This window comes from Bufo bufo, chromosome 4 (genome assembly GCF_905171765.1).
Source record: "Bufo bufo chromosome 4, aBufBuf1.1, whole genome shotgun sequence".
NCBI lineage: Eukaryota > Metazoa > Chordata > Amphibia > Anura > Bufonidae > Bufo > Bufo bufo.
Window position 1 is genome coordinate 522,025,280 of NC_053392.1, and position 14,794 is coordinate 522,040,073.

Here is a 14,794-nt window from a genome sequence, read left to right on the forward strand (position 1 = left end):
CACCCACAGATCTCAACCCAATTGAACACTTTGGGGTAGAGTAGAAGAAAAAGCTTTAGTTGTAGTGAAGTAAGTGGAATGGTATGCACCTACATTGGGAACATGTAGAAGAGACCTTGGAACAGATTTCGGCCGAGACATGCTTGAATATGACTGAGAACATGCCCAGAAGGATTCAGGCAGTGTTGAAAGTCAAAGGTGGATTTACAAAATACAAACAAAATAATAAAAATGAAGTAAAACAGTAACAATGCAGTTACACGACAAGAATCTGCATAGCTAATTATATGCTAAACAGTTGCAAGTCAAATTTGTGTAATCGATAGCCAAGATGATTGTCTATAATGATGGTAGTCTCAAGTTTAAACCTTTAGTGGATTGTGAGATATGGAGCCTTAAAGTAAAGTTAAAAACACTGTTACCCTTTTGCTTGTCAGTGTACATATACTACAATGTATTTATTGTAACTTTGTTATATTGTAGTGTTTGAAAAAGGTCATAATTGATCGAAATGTCACACCACATACATTGATTGCCTTGAAATATCTAACAAAAATATGCAATTTACAGTGTACCTGAGGAGTGCTAAAGTTACTTTGTTAACTAAATTGTGGGTTGGGAACCTGAATCAGAAGCACCCACTGTAGAGCTTGAGTGCCCTGCAAGTTATTGCATACACTCTGCATTCCACAGCATTTTACAGAGATTGCAATTTGCTACTATTCACAGCAATCCCATTATACAATGGAGCTCACAAGCTAACTTCCTTGTTTTAGACGCACATGGGTCATTTTCAAAGGAAACCGATTAACCTCTCAGTTAGGGTTGAGCGAACCGAACTTTAGGATTTTTGAACCCGGACCCGAACCCGAACCCGAACATTTCCGTAAAAGTTCGGGTTCGGTGTTCGGCGCTTTCTTGGCAGTTTTTGAAAGGCTGCACAGCAGCCAATCAACAAGCGTCATATTACTTGCCCCAAGAGGCCATCACAGCCATGTCTACTAATGGCATGACTGTGATAGGCCAGAGCAGCATGTGACCCAGCCTCTATATAAGCTTGGGTCACGTAGCGCTGCACGTCACTCTGCTGTTACAAGTGTAGGGAGAGGATGCTGCTGGACTTGTGATTTCAGGGAGAGAATAGGAGAGAATCTAACTCAGCGATCTACCTAGAAATAGTTGTGTGGGTGCAGGACACAATTGTTTTACCCTGCCCTGAGGCCATTCACCCCAAAAAAAATAACTTTTATAATTCTGTTAGTTAGGAGGGTGGCGGCGGCAGCCATTTTATGCAAGCTCAGTGCACCAGCACTGCATCTGAGCTTTTGGGACATTGCAAATCACAATTTTTTTGGGCAAACTACAACATCTGGATTAGTCAGCATGCAATTTAAGGTAGAAATACACCCATCATTTTCTGTGGTTTGAAAAACACATTTTCTTTTTCAAAAAACAGTATTTTCCATATCTGCAAGTGTTAAATTCAAGTTTAATATATACAGCTTTCATATTCTGTTACCAAAAAAAGACTTTTTTGGCAATCTACAACATCTGTATTAGTCAGTGTGCAATTTAAGCTAGAAATACACCCATCATTTTCTGTGGTTTGAAAAACACACTTTATTTTTCCAAAAAACAGTATTTTCCAGATCTGCAAGTGTTAAATTCAAGTTTAAAATATACAGCTTTCATATTCTGTTACCAAAAAAAACACTTTTTTGGCAATCTACAACATCTGGATTAGTCAGTGTGCAATTTAAGGTAGAAATACACCCATCATTTTCTAGGGTTTTAAAAACACACTTTTTCCCCAAAAAACTGTATTTTCCATATCTGCAAGTGTTAAATTCAAGTTTAATATATACAGCTTTCATATTCTGTTTCCAAAAAAACACTTTTTTTGCAATCTACAACATCTGTATTAGTCACTGTGCAATTTAAGCTAGGAATACACCCATCATTTTCTGCGGTTTGAAAAGCACACTTCTTTGACAAAAAACACTATTTTCAGGCCTTGCAGCATCAACACGTGTGAAATTACAGGCTTATATAATGCTGTCAAATTTAGTTGTTAAACAAACACTCGTTTGGGCACAAAAAATTTAGTTGGCAGCCTTTGATGCAGATGTCATTGTGAGATACACCCTTAATACATTTGGGTTACATACAGAGATTTTAAATAACGCCATTTGGTGCACCAATATTGAATTCAGGCCTATACTGGTTCAGGCCCTGTGAGATACACCTCAACATACAGGGGTTTGATTCAGGGATTTGAAATACAGCCATTTGAAATACAGCCATTTTGTGCAAAGAAATATTTACTTCAGGCCTAAACTGGTTCAGGCCCTGTGAGATACTCCCTCTACATACAGGAGTTTGATTCAGGGATTTGAAATACAACCATTTGAAATACAGCCATTTTGTGCAAAGATATATTTACTTCAGGCCTACACTGGTTCAGGCCCTGTGGGATACTACCTCTACATACAGGGGTTTGATTCAGGGATTTGAAATACAGCTATTTTGGGCAAAGAAATATTTAGTTCAGGCCAATACTGGTTCAGGCCCTGTGAGATACTCCCTCTACATACAGGGGTTTAAATCAGGCATTTGAAATACAGCCATTTAAAATACAGCCATTTTGTGCCAAGAAATATTATGTTCAGGCCTACACTGGTTTATGCCCTGTGAGATACTCCCTCTACATACAGGGGTTTGATTCAGGGATTTAAAATACAGCCATTTTGGGCAAAGATATATTTACTTCAGGCCTACACTGGTTCAGACCGTGTGAGATAACCCCTCTACATACAGGGGTTTGAATCAGGCATTTGAAATACAGCCATTTAAAATTCAGCCATTTTGTGCAAAGATATATTCACTTCAGGCCTACACTGGTTCAGGCCCTGTGAGATACTCCCTCTACATACAGGGGTTTGATTCAGGGATTTGAAATACAGCCATTTGAAATACAGCCATTTTGTGCAAAGAAATATTTACTTCAGGCCTACACTGGATCAGACCATGTGAGATACCCCCCTACATACAGGGGTTTGAATCAGGCATTTGAAATACAGCCATTTAAAATACAGCTATTTTGTGCAAAGAAATATTTACTTCAGGACTACACTGGTTCAGGCCCTGTGAGATACCCCTCTACATACAGGGGTTTGAATCAGGCATTTGAAATACAGTTATTTGAAATACAGCCATTAAGGGCAAAGAAATATTTACTTCAGACCTACACTGGTTCAGACCGTGTGAGATACTCCCTCTACACACAGGGGTTTGAATCAGGCTTTTGAAATACAGCCATTTTGTGCAAAGAAATATTTACTTCAGGCTTACACTGGTTCAGGCCCTGTGAGATACCCCCTCTACATACAGGGGCTTGAATCAGGCATTTGAAAAATACAGCCATTTGAAATAGAGCCATTTTGTGCAAAGAAATATTTACTTCAGGCCTACACTGGTTCAGGCCCTGTAAGATACCCCCTCTACATACAGGGGTTTGAATCAGGGATTTGAAATACAGCCATTTGAAATGCAGCCATTTTGTGCAAAGAAATATTTACTTCAGGCCTACACTGGTTCAGGCCATGTGAGATACACACTCTACATACAAGGGTTTGATTCAGGCATTTAAAATACAGCCATTTTGGGCAAAAATATATTTTATTGAGGCCTAGTCTGGTTCAGGACGTGTGAGATACACCCTTTCATACTGTCGTTCTATTCTACTATTAATTAAACACCCATTTAGGGCAAGATCCTAAATTTGAAAAATATGAGGAGAGCGTCAAATAAGGGATGTGGCCCAGGTCGTGGTGCTGCTGGTGGAGCTCCTGGCCACGTCCCTTATAGGGTTTCCGGCCAGTCATTCCCAAGTGGCTCCGAGGGTGGGTTCCTGCACCCACAAACCCAAGGTACACAATTGTCCAGCCAGGGCACAGTTCTGGAGGATGACGAGGTGGAGGATGAGGAGGAGGAGATGGAGGAGGAGGAACCATGTTCACAGCAGGGTGACACCCAGACCAGCTCATGGCCATCACTAGTGCATGGATGGGGGGATACAGAGGACACAGACGATACACCTCCCACAGAGGACAGCTTTTCGTTGTCTCTGGGCAGCCTGGCACACATAAGCGATTACATGCTGCAGTGTCTCCGCAACGACCGCCGAGTTGCCCACATTCTAACTTGTGCTGATTACTGGGTGGCCACGCTGATGGATCCCCATTACAAGGACAGCGTACCGTCCTTAATTCCGTCCCTGTAGCGTGATCGTAAGATGCGCAAGTAAAATCGCACGCTGGTAGACGCTCTGGTGGTAGCCTTCCCACCTGACAGTGGGGGCACAGTGGAAGCACAAGACAAAGGCAGAGGACGAGGAAGAGGTCGCCAATGCAGCTGGGGCACCGCCAGCACCTCAGAAGTCATGGTTAGCATGGCTGAAATGTGGAAAAGCTTTGTCAGCACGCCACAACAACCAGCACCACCAGCTGATATGGAACGTCTTAGCAGGAGGCAGTATTTCACCAACAAGGTGGAGCAGTATGTGTGCACATGCCTACACGTACTGAATGACGGGTCTGCCCCCTTCAACTTCTGGGTCTCCAACTTGGGCACATGTCCTGAGCTTGCCCTTTACACCTTGGAGGTGCTGGCCTGCCCTGCACCCAGTGTATTATCTGAACGTGTGTTTACCACGGAAGGGGCGTCATCACAGACAAGCGCAGCCGCCTGTCCACAGCCAATGTGGACAAGCTCACGTTCATTAAAATGAACCAGGCATGGATCCCTCAGGACTTGTCCGTACCTTGTGCAGAATAGACCTGTATACCGGCACTAAGCAGCCATTGTTATACTGCAGCGCAATTGCTCATGTTTGTATTTTGGATATTTCACACTCTTTTGGAGTGTACCTTAATTTTACAAAATTAAATTAAAACCAAAAACCTGTGTTGGCTATCTCGTCCTCTTCCACCGCCGCTTCCACCTACTCCGCTACGTCCACCGCCTCCTCAAACTCCTACTCCATATGGAACTCCACCTCATAAATCCATTTTTTTTTTGTACGTGTTTTATTTTATATCATTTAACTACTTTGTCATTTACATTTTTGGTTGAAATTCACCAATGTTTGGGTGTATAGTACCACTGCTATACCTAGTAGACCGGTAAAAAATAAATAAATAAATCTTCATTTACTTTTTCGTGTGAAATTAACAATTTTTTGGGTGTATAGTACCACTGCTATACCTAGTAGGCTGGTTAAAAAATAAATAAATTGTCATTTACATTTTAGAGTGAAATTCACCAAGTGGACCGGTAAAAAAAAAATAAAAAAATTGTCAGTTACATTTTCTTGCGAAATAAACAAATGTTTGGGTGTATACTGCTAAACCTAGTAGACAGGTTAAACAAAATAAAAAATTGTCAGTTATATATTCTGGTGAAATTAACCAATTTTTAAGTGTATAGTATCACTGCTATACCTAGTAGGCCGGTTAAAAAAAAAAAATGTAATTTACATTTTAGGGTTAACTTTCTGGGTCTCCAAATTGGGCACATGGCCTGAGCTTGCCCTTTACCCCTTGGAGGTGCTGGCCTGCCCTGCAGCCAGTGTATTGTCTGAACGTGTGTTTAGCATGACTGGAGGGGGTTATTACAGGTTATACAGTCAGGTCTATAAGTATTGGGACATCGACACAATTCTGACATTTTTGGCTCTATCCACCACCACAATGGATTTGAAATGAAACGAACAATATGTGCTTTAACTGCAGACTGTCAGCTTTAATTTGAGGGTATTTACATCCAAATCAGGTGAAGGGTGTAGGAATTACAACAGTTTGCATATGTGCATCCCACTTGTTAAGGGACCAAAAGTAATGGGACAGAATAATAATCATAAATCAAACTTTCACTTTGCAGTCAATTACAGCCTGAAGTCTGGAACGCATAGATAACGCCAGACGCTGGGTTTCATCCCTGGTGATGCTCTGCCAGGCCTCTACTGCAACTTTCTTCAGTTCCTGCATGTTCTTGGGGCATTTTCCCTTCAGTTTTGTCTTCAGCAAGTGAAATGCATGCTCAATCAGATTCAGGTCAGGTGATTGACTTTGCCATTGTATAACATTCCACTTCTTTCCCTTAAAAAACTCTTTGGTTGCTTTTGCAGTATGCTTTGGGTCATTGTCCAATTGCGCTGTGAAGCGCCGTCCAATGAGTTCTGAAGCATTTGGCTGAATATGAGCAGATAATATTGCCCGAAACACTTCAGAATTCATCCTGCTGCTTTTGTCAGCAGTCACATCATCAACAAATACAAGAGAAACAGTTCCATTGGCAGCCATACATGTCCACGCCATGACACTACCACCACCATGCTTCACTGATGAGGTGGTATGCTTACGATCATGAGCAGTTCCTTTCCTTCTCCATACTCTTCTCTTCCCATCACTCTGGTACAAGTTGATCTTGGTCTCATCTGTCCATAGGATGTTGTTCCAGAACTGTGAAGGCTTTTTTAGATGTCGTTTGGCAAACTCTAATCTGGCCTTCCTGTTTTTCAGGCTCACCAATGGTTTACATCTTGTGGTGAACCCTCTGTATTAACTCCGGTGAAGTCTTCTCTTGATTGTTGACTTTGACATACATACACCTACCTCCTGGAGAGTGTTCTTGATCTGGCCAACTGTTGTGAAGGGTGTTTTCTTTACCAGGGAAAGAATTCTTCGGTCATCCACCACAGTTGTTTTCCGTGGTCTTCCGGGTCTTTTGGTGTTGCTGAGCTCACCGGTGCGTTCCTTCTTTTTAAGAATGTTCCAAACAGTTGTTTTGGTTATGCCTAATGTTTTTGATATCTCTCTGATGGGTTTGTTTTGTTTTTTCAGCCTAATGATGTCTTGCTTCACTGATAGTGACAGCTCTTTGGATCTCATCTTGAGAGTTGACAGCAACAGATTCCAAATGCAAATAGCACACTTGAAATGAACTCTGGACCTTTTATCTGCTCATTGTAATTGGAATAATGAGGCAATAACACACAACTGGCCATGGAACAGCTGAGAAGCCAATTGTCCCATTACTTTTGGCCCCGTAACAACTGGGAGGCACATATGCAAACTGTTGTAATTCCTACACCGTTCACCTGATTTGGATGTAAATACCATCAAATTAAATCTGACAGTCTGCAGTTAAAGCACATCTTGTTAGTTTCATTTCAAATCCATTGTGGTGGTGTATAGAGCCAAAAATATTAGAATTGTGTCGATGTCCCAATATTTATGGACCTGACTGTATTTCCCAATGTTTTGGGGTGTACCCTAATTTTAAAAATAAAATTTAAAACCAAAAAGCAGTGTAGGCTACCTCCTCCTCCACCGCCACTTCCACCTACACCGCCACATCCACCGCCTCCTCAACCTCCTACTCCATATGGACCTGGTCCTCCTAGATCAAGATTATTATTATTATTTTTTTTACGTATTTTATGTTATTTTAAGTAATTTCCCTATCCACATTTGTTTGCAGAGCACTTGTCATGCTCCTAACCACATTTTGACGCCATTTGCAGCCCTCTAGCCCTTTCCATGACATTTTTACAGCCATTTTAGTGCTCAAAAGTTTGGGTCCCCATTGAATTTAATGGGGTTCTGGTTCGGGGTCAAGTTTGGGTCCCAAACTCGAACTTTTTTTCCGAAGTTCGGCCGAACCCGTCGAACCTGAACATCCAGGTGTCCGTTCAACTCTACTCTCAATATATTTTTTGAAAGTGTGGAAGAAGCCAATGCAAACATGGGAGATATGGTCAGATTTGAACACAGAACCTGGATAGTCCCTTAGATTTGCGTTCTTCTCTAGCCTTAAAGGGAATTTGTCATCTCCGAAACACCCCCCAACTACAGTAAGTGGTGTATAGTATAATTGATGTCCAGCTATTTCATTTTTATCTTCATACTCACTTGTATTCCGACGCTTTCCTCAGAGAGACCCATTGTAAAACGGATTAAAAGGACTCCTCTTTGAGTCTTCTCAATGCATTTTACTGCCAGTTTGTCAGTGCAGAGCTTTAGAATGGAAGTGAGCATGAAGAAAAAAATTACATACTAGTACCTGGTGACACTTACATTATGCACTGCTTACTCTATTATTATTATTTTTTTTTTTTGGGGGGTATTATTACGAAATCTGTTTAATTGCATTGTGTAGGATGCTATTTGAAAGTAAGACAATAGTTGTGACAAACAAGATTTGTGTATTCTATATTTTTTGGTTTTCCTGTTTTTTTGAATAAAGCATTATCATGAAATATATAAATCTATTCCTCCAAATACAAAAGAAAACAGTGCTTCCTGGGACAACTGCCAAAGATATAAGCAAGTGGATATTCTCAGAGGTTTCCCCTTTTATGGGTCTGCTCACCTTTTGGGGTTGGGCTCAGAACACACCTCTGTGTGCCTGTAGACTAACAAGCTGCTGCTGTCTGCCTTCACTAGGTTTGACCATCCACTTTGCAGGTAGAAGAAGAAACAAGGAAAATTAATTATTTCTTGACTGCTCTGCTTGATGAAAAACTCTAGTGGATCCTCGATTGTTGCTTTATTAGGTGCTAAAACGTCAAAGTATTATGAAACCGTATTGGTCTCTTGCTCAGGATAATAGACATTATGACACAGTACAAATAAGTGAGTTTTTTATGTCTTTATCCCCCCAGTGTTAAACATACTTTTTATGACAGTGAATATTTTTTCAGTCACTTGTTACATTCAATATTATACTGCATAACACAAAGTCTGTGTTATACATAGTAAAACATCTTAAAATTACTGTGGGAAGGCATTAAAAGCTGTGTATCCATTCTGAAGATGTTCTCTAAATTGGTGTAATGTCTACTCATTACTGACCCGACCTGTCTAGATCTGTAAAATCTATCTATTTCTAACCCAGTTTCTCTTGAATTATTTCAGGACAACTGAACCAAAATTCACAGATTTCACAGAATTCACTTTTAGAGATTTACACCTTTCTTTTAGAGACTATGGCTTATGTCATCAAAATGTATTTATGTCAACATAACATAATCCTCTTGAATCCCAAAAACCTCCATTAGTTTCGAGAAGATAAAAAAAATTGGCTACTGCATGTAAAATAACAGCTCTTAAGGTGGATTTAGATGGGTCGACTGAGCGGACGATTGTCTGGAAGGAAGTGTTCCTTCCCAACAGTCAGCTGCTCTTTTAGTGAAGGAGACCGCACATTTACATGTAGTGATCTCCTTCACTGTATGAGGACAGGTCCTGATACAGAATCATGGTTTCTGAGCAGTAGATCGCTGTTTAGATAGCACAAACTGCTGCTCAGAAGCCATGATTGGTTATGCCTGCACAAGCGACACTATCACCCGATGAACAAGCGTTTCACTCATTGCAATAATGCAAATTTGCCTAGTAGTGGCCGGATCTCCGTCGCCCTCCTTTATAGAGAATGGGGCCGGATGGAATTCTGGTAGTGCACAGTTGTGCCCGGCAGGGATGGATCTGACAGGCTGTTCCCGGCTGGAGCAGACTGTCAGATATTTTTCATCGATTGTGGCAAAATAAGATAGGAAGGCGCTCATAGGGTAATAGGTTCAATCATAAATATATGAAATCAAGACATCGAGAGTTATGCTCACCTTCTGGTGTTGTGCATACGTAGGCACAACACTCGTGAGGACAAGGGGTCGGTGCAGCCGGTATCTTCTCAGTCCTCGTAGGTGGAGTAGCCAAGTCTCCAGAGGAATGATATGTATTGCAATAGGAAAAAGGTTAATGGTGCACTGATGTGGTACACCAATTGATACCTTCTGGCGCAAAGACACGACCTCAGTAGATAGATAAAAGGGTCTTTTATTGATAAATGATAACGCATTTCGGAGTTGGTACACTCCTTTTTCAAGTCTAAGAAATCACAGATTTAGAGGGGGTTTTTTTTGGTACAGAAGAAAAAATATTAAAGTAAATGAAAAATATAATAAATAATAATAAATAAAATATATAAATATATATATATATATATATATAAAAAATAATAAAAAAAAAAAAATGTATACACATAATTATTATATTAAAATGAATTAGGAATAAATGTGCACGTAAAAAATCTCTGCGCAAGTATACAAGTCAAAATAAAACAAAAAGCAAAAGCACTAAAATGCGTGGTCGGGAAAGATTAAAATTGTCCACGCATTTTGAGAATATCACAAATAAGGACGGGTAAAGAATTAATAATATAAAATGCATGGAGATATATGTGTATATGGGGGGATACATGTAAACACGCATGTACACATGAGGTGTATATACGCATACGTGGCCGCATGTATAATCACATATAGAGCTGGAGCCGCTGTTGGAAATAAATAATTAAATAAATATATAGGTAAATAAATATATAGGCTGGAGTGCCATAGATATGTTGATATATACCACATGCAAATATCGATAGTCATCATACCACAAACAGGACCACAAGTGTGGTGATATATACCCCCATTAGTAATCATCATAAAACTGATAATTGGCTCCAATATTGGTGGTGGTATCGCTGTATATATACACATATGCATACGCCTTCACATATATACACACATACACAACCATAAGCTGCTCTGGACTGCCAACTCTTGATACTGGTCATGTAGAAAATGCATTTTAGTTTACTATGGAGCTTGAAAATCCACATGTGTATAATAAGCATATACATATATACACATATACATACACCTACACACAAATGCGCCCACACCTGCATAAACACAATAAAAGAAATATAGGAAATATATATATATGTATATACCTATGTGTGAAAAAGAGAGATGGATGCATGTTAAAACCATATATAGTGGGTAGCATGATCGGGACAGTTGAACGAGTCAGAGATTACTGGTCCCATACTGACTCAAGTAATAGGAGAGTAGATAAATAAATATGTGAATAAATAGATAGATAAATCATTATATAATTCCTTGAATTAATAGGAGACATATATAGATGGTATGGACCACTATGGAATGAAAATAAAGCGGAGTGGAGAATTATATGATATAGGAATGACATAACTGGGAAGTGTGTCTAGATAATTGTTAATATTGTGACATGTGGCTGAAATAATAAGGTTGACATGAGGAAATCGGAGTTGAAGAGAATAATGGCTGCCAGTCTTACCTGTGGGGTCCGTGCTGGGGCTTGGAGCGCGGCCTTGCACGCCTGCTGGAAGGCGCGCTCAGAAGAACAGGAGGGAGGGGGGCGGAGTCTGGGATTGACAGCTGCTTGGTCCGTCGGACCGGAGCTGTCATTGTGAACAGCGCATGCGCCGAGCGCTGTGCAATATACTGGCTCCCTGAGCAGGGATCGCTCACAGGGAGAATGCCATATGTGGTGATAGCTAGATGGGGGAAATGAATGGGCGAGAGTGGTGTGGAGTGTATTGGAGACTAAGGCTGGTTAGGTGGTATGGCTAAAAAATTGGGCTGTTGTGGACTGGATGATAGGGGAAAGTAGTGATTTAATGAATAAATACGCTCAATTACTGATCGTGTGAGCACAAATGACATGGGGGAGCGTTAATGTTAGCCTGATAAATCAGTAACTGGTGGAGGGGGGGGGGAATTGAAGGGGAAAGGGGAACAACGTGAAGGGACTGGTAAGGAGATGTCCACCTACGAGGACTGAGAAAATACCTGCTGCACCGACCCCTTGTCCTCACGAGTGTTGTGCCTACGTATGCACAACACCAGAAGGTGAGCATAACTCTCGATGTCTTGATTTCATATATTTATGATTGAACCTATTACCCTATGAGCGCCTTCCTATCTCTTTTTGCCACAATCGCTGTATATTTCTGAGACTCTCAGAACTAAGGCCAACACCGTTGGTCTGGGAATACGGCTGCTCTAGGTTTTGTTTATCTACACGCAACAAGTGGCAGCTACAGATCCCAAATATGGATTACTGCCTCCAAAGGATCCAACAGCGGACAATACTGGTGTCAACCTGGACCAGCACACAGAATAAGAACAACGGAAACGAAGTACTACAACCACCAGAAGATGAATCCACAGAGCCAAAGATTACATCAAACGATCTACTTCATTTGTTCTTTGGACTAGAAAGACTCCTGAAGGAGGAGATCCAACATCACATGGATTGGCTCCTTTTAGAACTATACCTCAATGAGGACCTTGTGCCTAGAGGCCTGAGACTACGTTTTGAAAGTTCTTTCATAAATGACCCAATTTTTTCAAAAGAATGGGACGAATATATGTTAATATGTGCCCAGGGTATGTTAAATAGACTCCACACCAAACGCAAACAACTTTGTGAGACGCTTAAAACACAGATTGATGAACATGTGGCTAACCTAGCCCAGTATTCCACACATTATGATTTTATCAAGTTTGATCGACTCATTACCACTAGAGTACTTAAATACGAAAAAGAAACCATAGAAACTAAGTCCTTTAAACTCAATAGAGATAGAACAGATTTCCGCAATAATAATATAAAGTTCTGGTCAAACAGACATAATAATCAACAATTGCCTGATCCCAATTCTACCACAGTACCACTCCTCAACTATGTCCGGTTTATAGGGTTGTGCTGATTGAATCCCCCACATTTTTTCTTTGTAGTATATATTGGAGGCGTGGCGATCTCCATGCAGTCATGCACACCTGACCAGTCAATCTGTCCTGGAGGCTGGTTTTAAAGTCAGTATAAAACTGAGTCTGCATATATAGCACCTACCAGTAGCCATTTGGCTCCAGGAGAAGTATATAGTGGGCTCAGCATGCATGTTGGTACTTGCATCCCTGGATCCGATGAAAGCTGTAATGGCACCGGACGGGGTTAAAAGCAGAGTGTGCTTGGTGTGCATGCTGCACCGGCATTCCCTGGACTTTGTGTGGCTGTCATGGCCCACAAACAGGTAGGAACTAGTGTTAGGGACCACTCCATAGAGGCGACCTTGACGTGGTGAGTGGCTTATTGCGCTTTGGCCAAAATGTACACCAATGCCTCATCCAGCATAGAGGCAGGGCAGAATGCTGGTTGCAGAGTGCTATTGCATTTGTGTCTTTTTATTTGTATATGTATTTCGCCATAGCGATGTGCACCTGCATATAGGGTTGTGCTGATTGAATCCCCCACATTTTTTCTTTGTAGTATATATTGGAGGTGTGGCGATCTCCATGTAGTCATGCACACCTGACCAGTCAATCTGTCCTGGAGGCTGGTTTTAAAGTCAGTATAAAACTGAGTCTGCCATTTGGCTCCAGGAGAAGTATATAGTGGGCTCAGCATGCATGTTGGTACTTGCATCCCTGGATCCGATGAAAGCTGTAATGGCACCGGACGGGGTTAAAAGCAGAGTGTGCTTGGTGTGCATGCTGCACCGGCATTCCCTGGACTTTGTGTGGCTGTCATGGCCCACAAACAGGTAGGAACTAGTGTTAGGGACCACTCCATAGAGGCGACCTTGACGTGGTGAGTGGCTTATTGCGCTTTGGCCAAAATGTACACCAATGCCTCATCCAGCATAGAGGCAGGGCAGAATGCTGGTTGCAGAGTGCTATTGCATTTGTGTCTTTTTATTTGTATATGTATTTCGCCATAGCGATGTGCACCTGCATATAGGGTTGTGCTGATTGAATCCCCCACATTTTTTCTTTGTAGTATATATTGGAGGTGTGGCGATCTCCATGTAGTCATGCACACCTGACCAGTCAATCTGTCCTGGAGGCTGGTTTTAAAGTCAGTATAAAACTGAGTCTGCCATTTGGCTCCAGGAGAAGTATATAGTGGGCTCAGCATGCATGTTGGTACTTGCATCCCTGGATCCGATGAAAGCTGTAATGGCATAGAGGCAGGGCAGAATGCTGGTTGCAGAGTGCTATTGCATTTGTGTCTTTTTCTTTGTATATGTCCGGTTTATGCCTAACCCGGCACAAACGGCCACCCAATCCCCTAGAGTCTGATATCGGGCTACCCACCCACTGAATACACCACCAAGGCCCCCACGTCCATCCGACCAGAACGTCAGGCACACTAGATCACATCACCAAAGGAACACCTTTGTTAATAGCAATAGAATGAAACATACAAATGAACCCCCCCTTCTCAATGGGGATCCTAGCCCCACCCTTGGAGCACATGCCCCAGTTGAGCCTGTTGCCATTCCCCCTCTGCTCTCCTCAACTAATCACCACAAATTTGGCAAGGATCCGCCTCCTAAAACTCCCAATAAATCAATACCCCAGAGGCCTGCGCTAAACCAACACACTTTGCCATCCCATATGGAGCCTAGTGATCCTTCTATTGATCACTTGAGCCTTCCTCCCACTATATTTGGTCCTTCCACCGATGCTTGGCCCCAACCTCGCCATCCGCCTACCACTTCCTGCTTGCCCATTGTCCCTTTGCCTCCTACTCTAGGTACTGTGCACAATTCAACAGCTGATTACAACCGCTCTGCTATATTTGAAGATTCACTCATCACTGTCCACAACACCAGCACTGAGGAAAACCCGGACCCTATCGATCAGCAGTCTTTTTTACCCCTATCCGGGGTCCTGCGACAACCTTCAGGGACCACAGTGATCACGGATTTCTTCCGACCGGCTCCGAACAGAGGATTGAAAAGAAGAATAAGCTCAGAAGAGGACGGCGAGGAGGAAAAGCGAAATCAAGCGAACCCACAAAGTACCAACAACAAAAAAACTGTGACCAGCAACATAAGTCCCAAG

The 14,794-nt window shown here is 41.7% G+C and overlaps 1 long non-coding RNA gene across 1 annotated transcript; it reads left to right on the forward strand.

The window, feature by feature from the left end:
- Window positions 1-5,124: 5,124 nt before the first annotated feature.
- On the forward strand, window positions 5,125-5,514 carry LOC120999995. Its single transcript, XR_005778718.1, has 2 exons — window positions 5,125-5,183; window positions 5,422-5,514. It is a non-coding gene; the product is annotated as an uncharacterized LOC120999995 (long non-coding RNA).
- The last annotated feature ends 9,280 nt before the right edge of the window (window positions 5,515-14,794 follow it).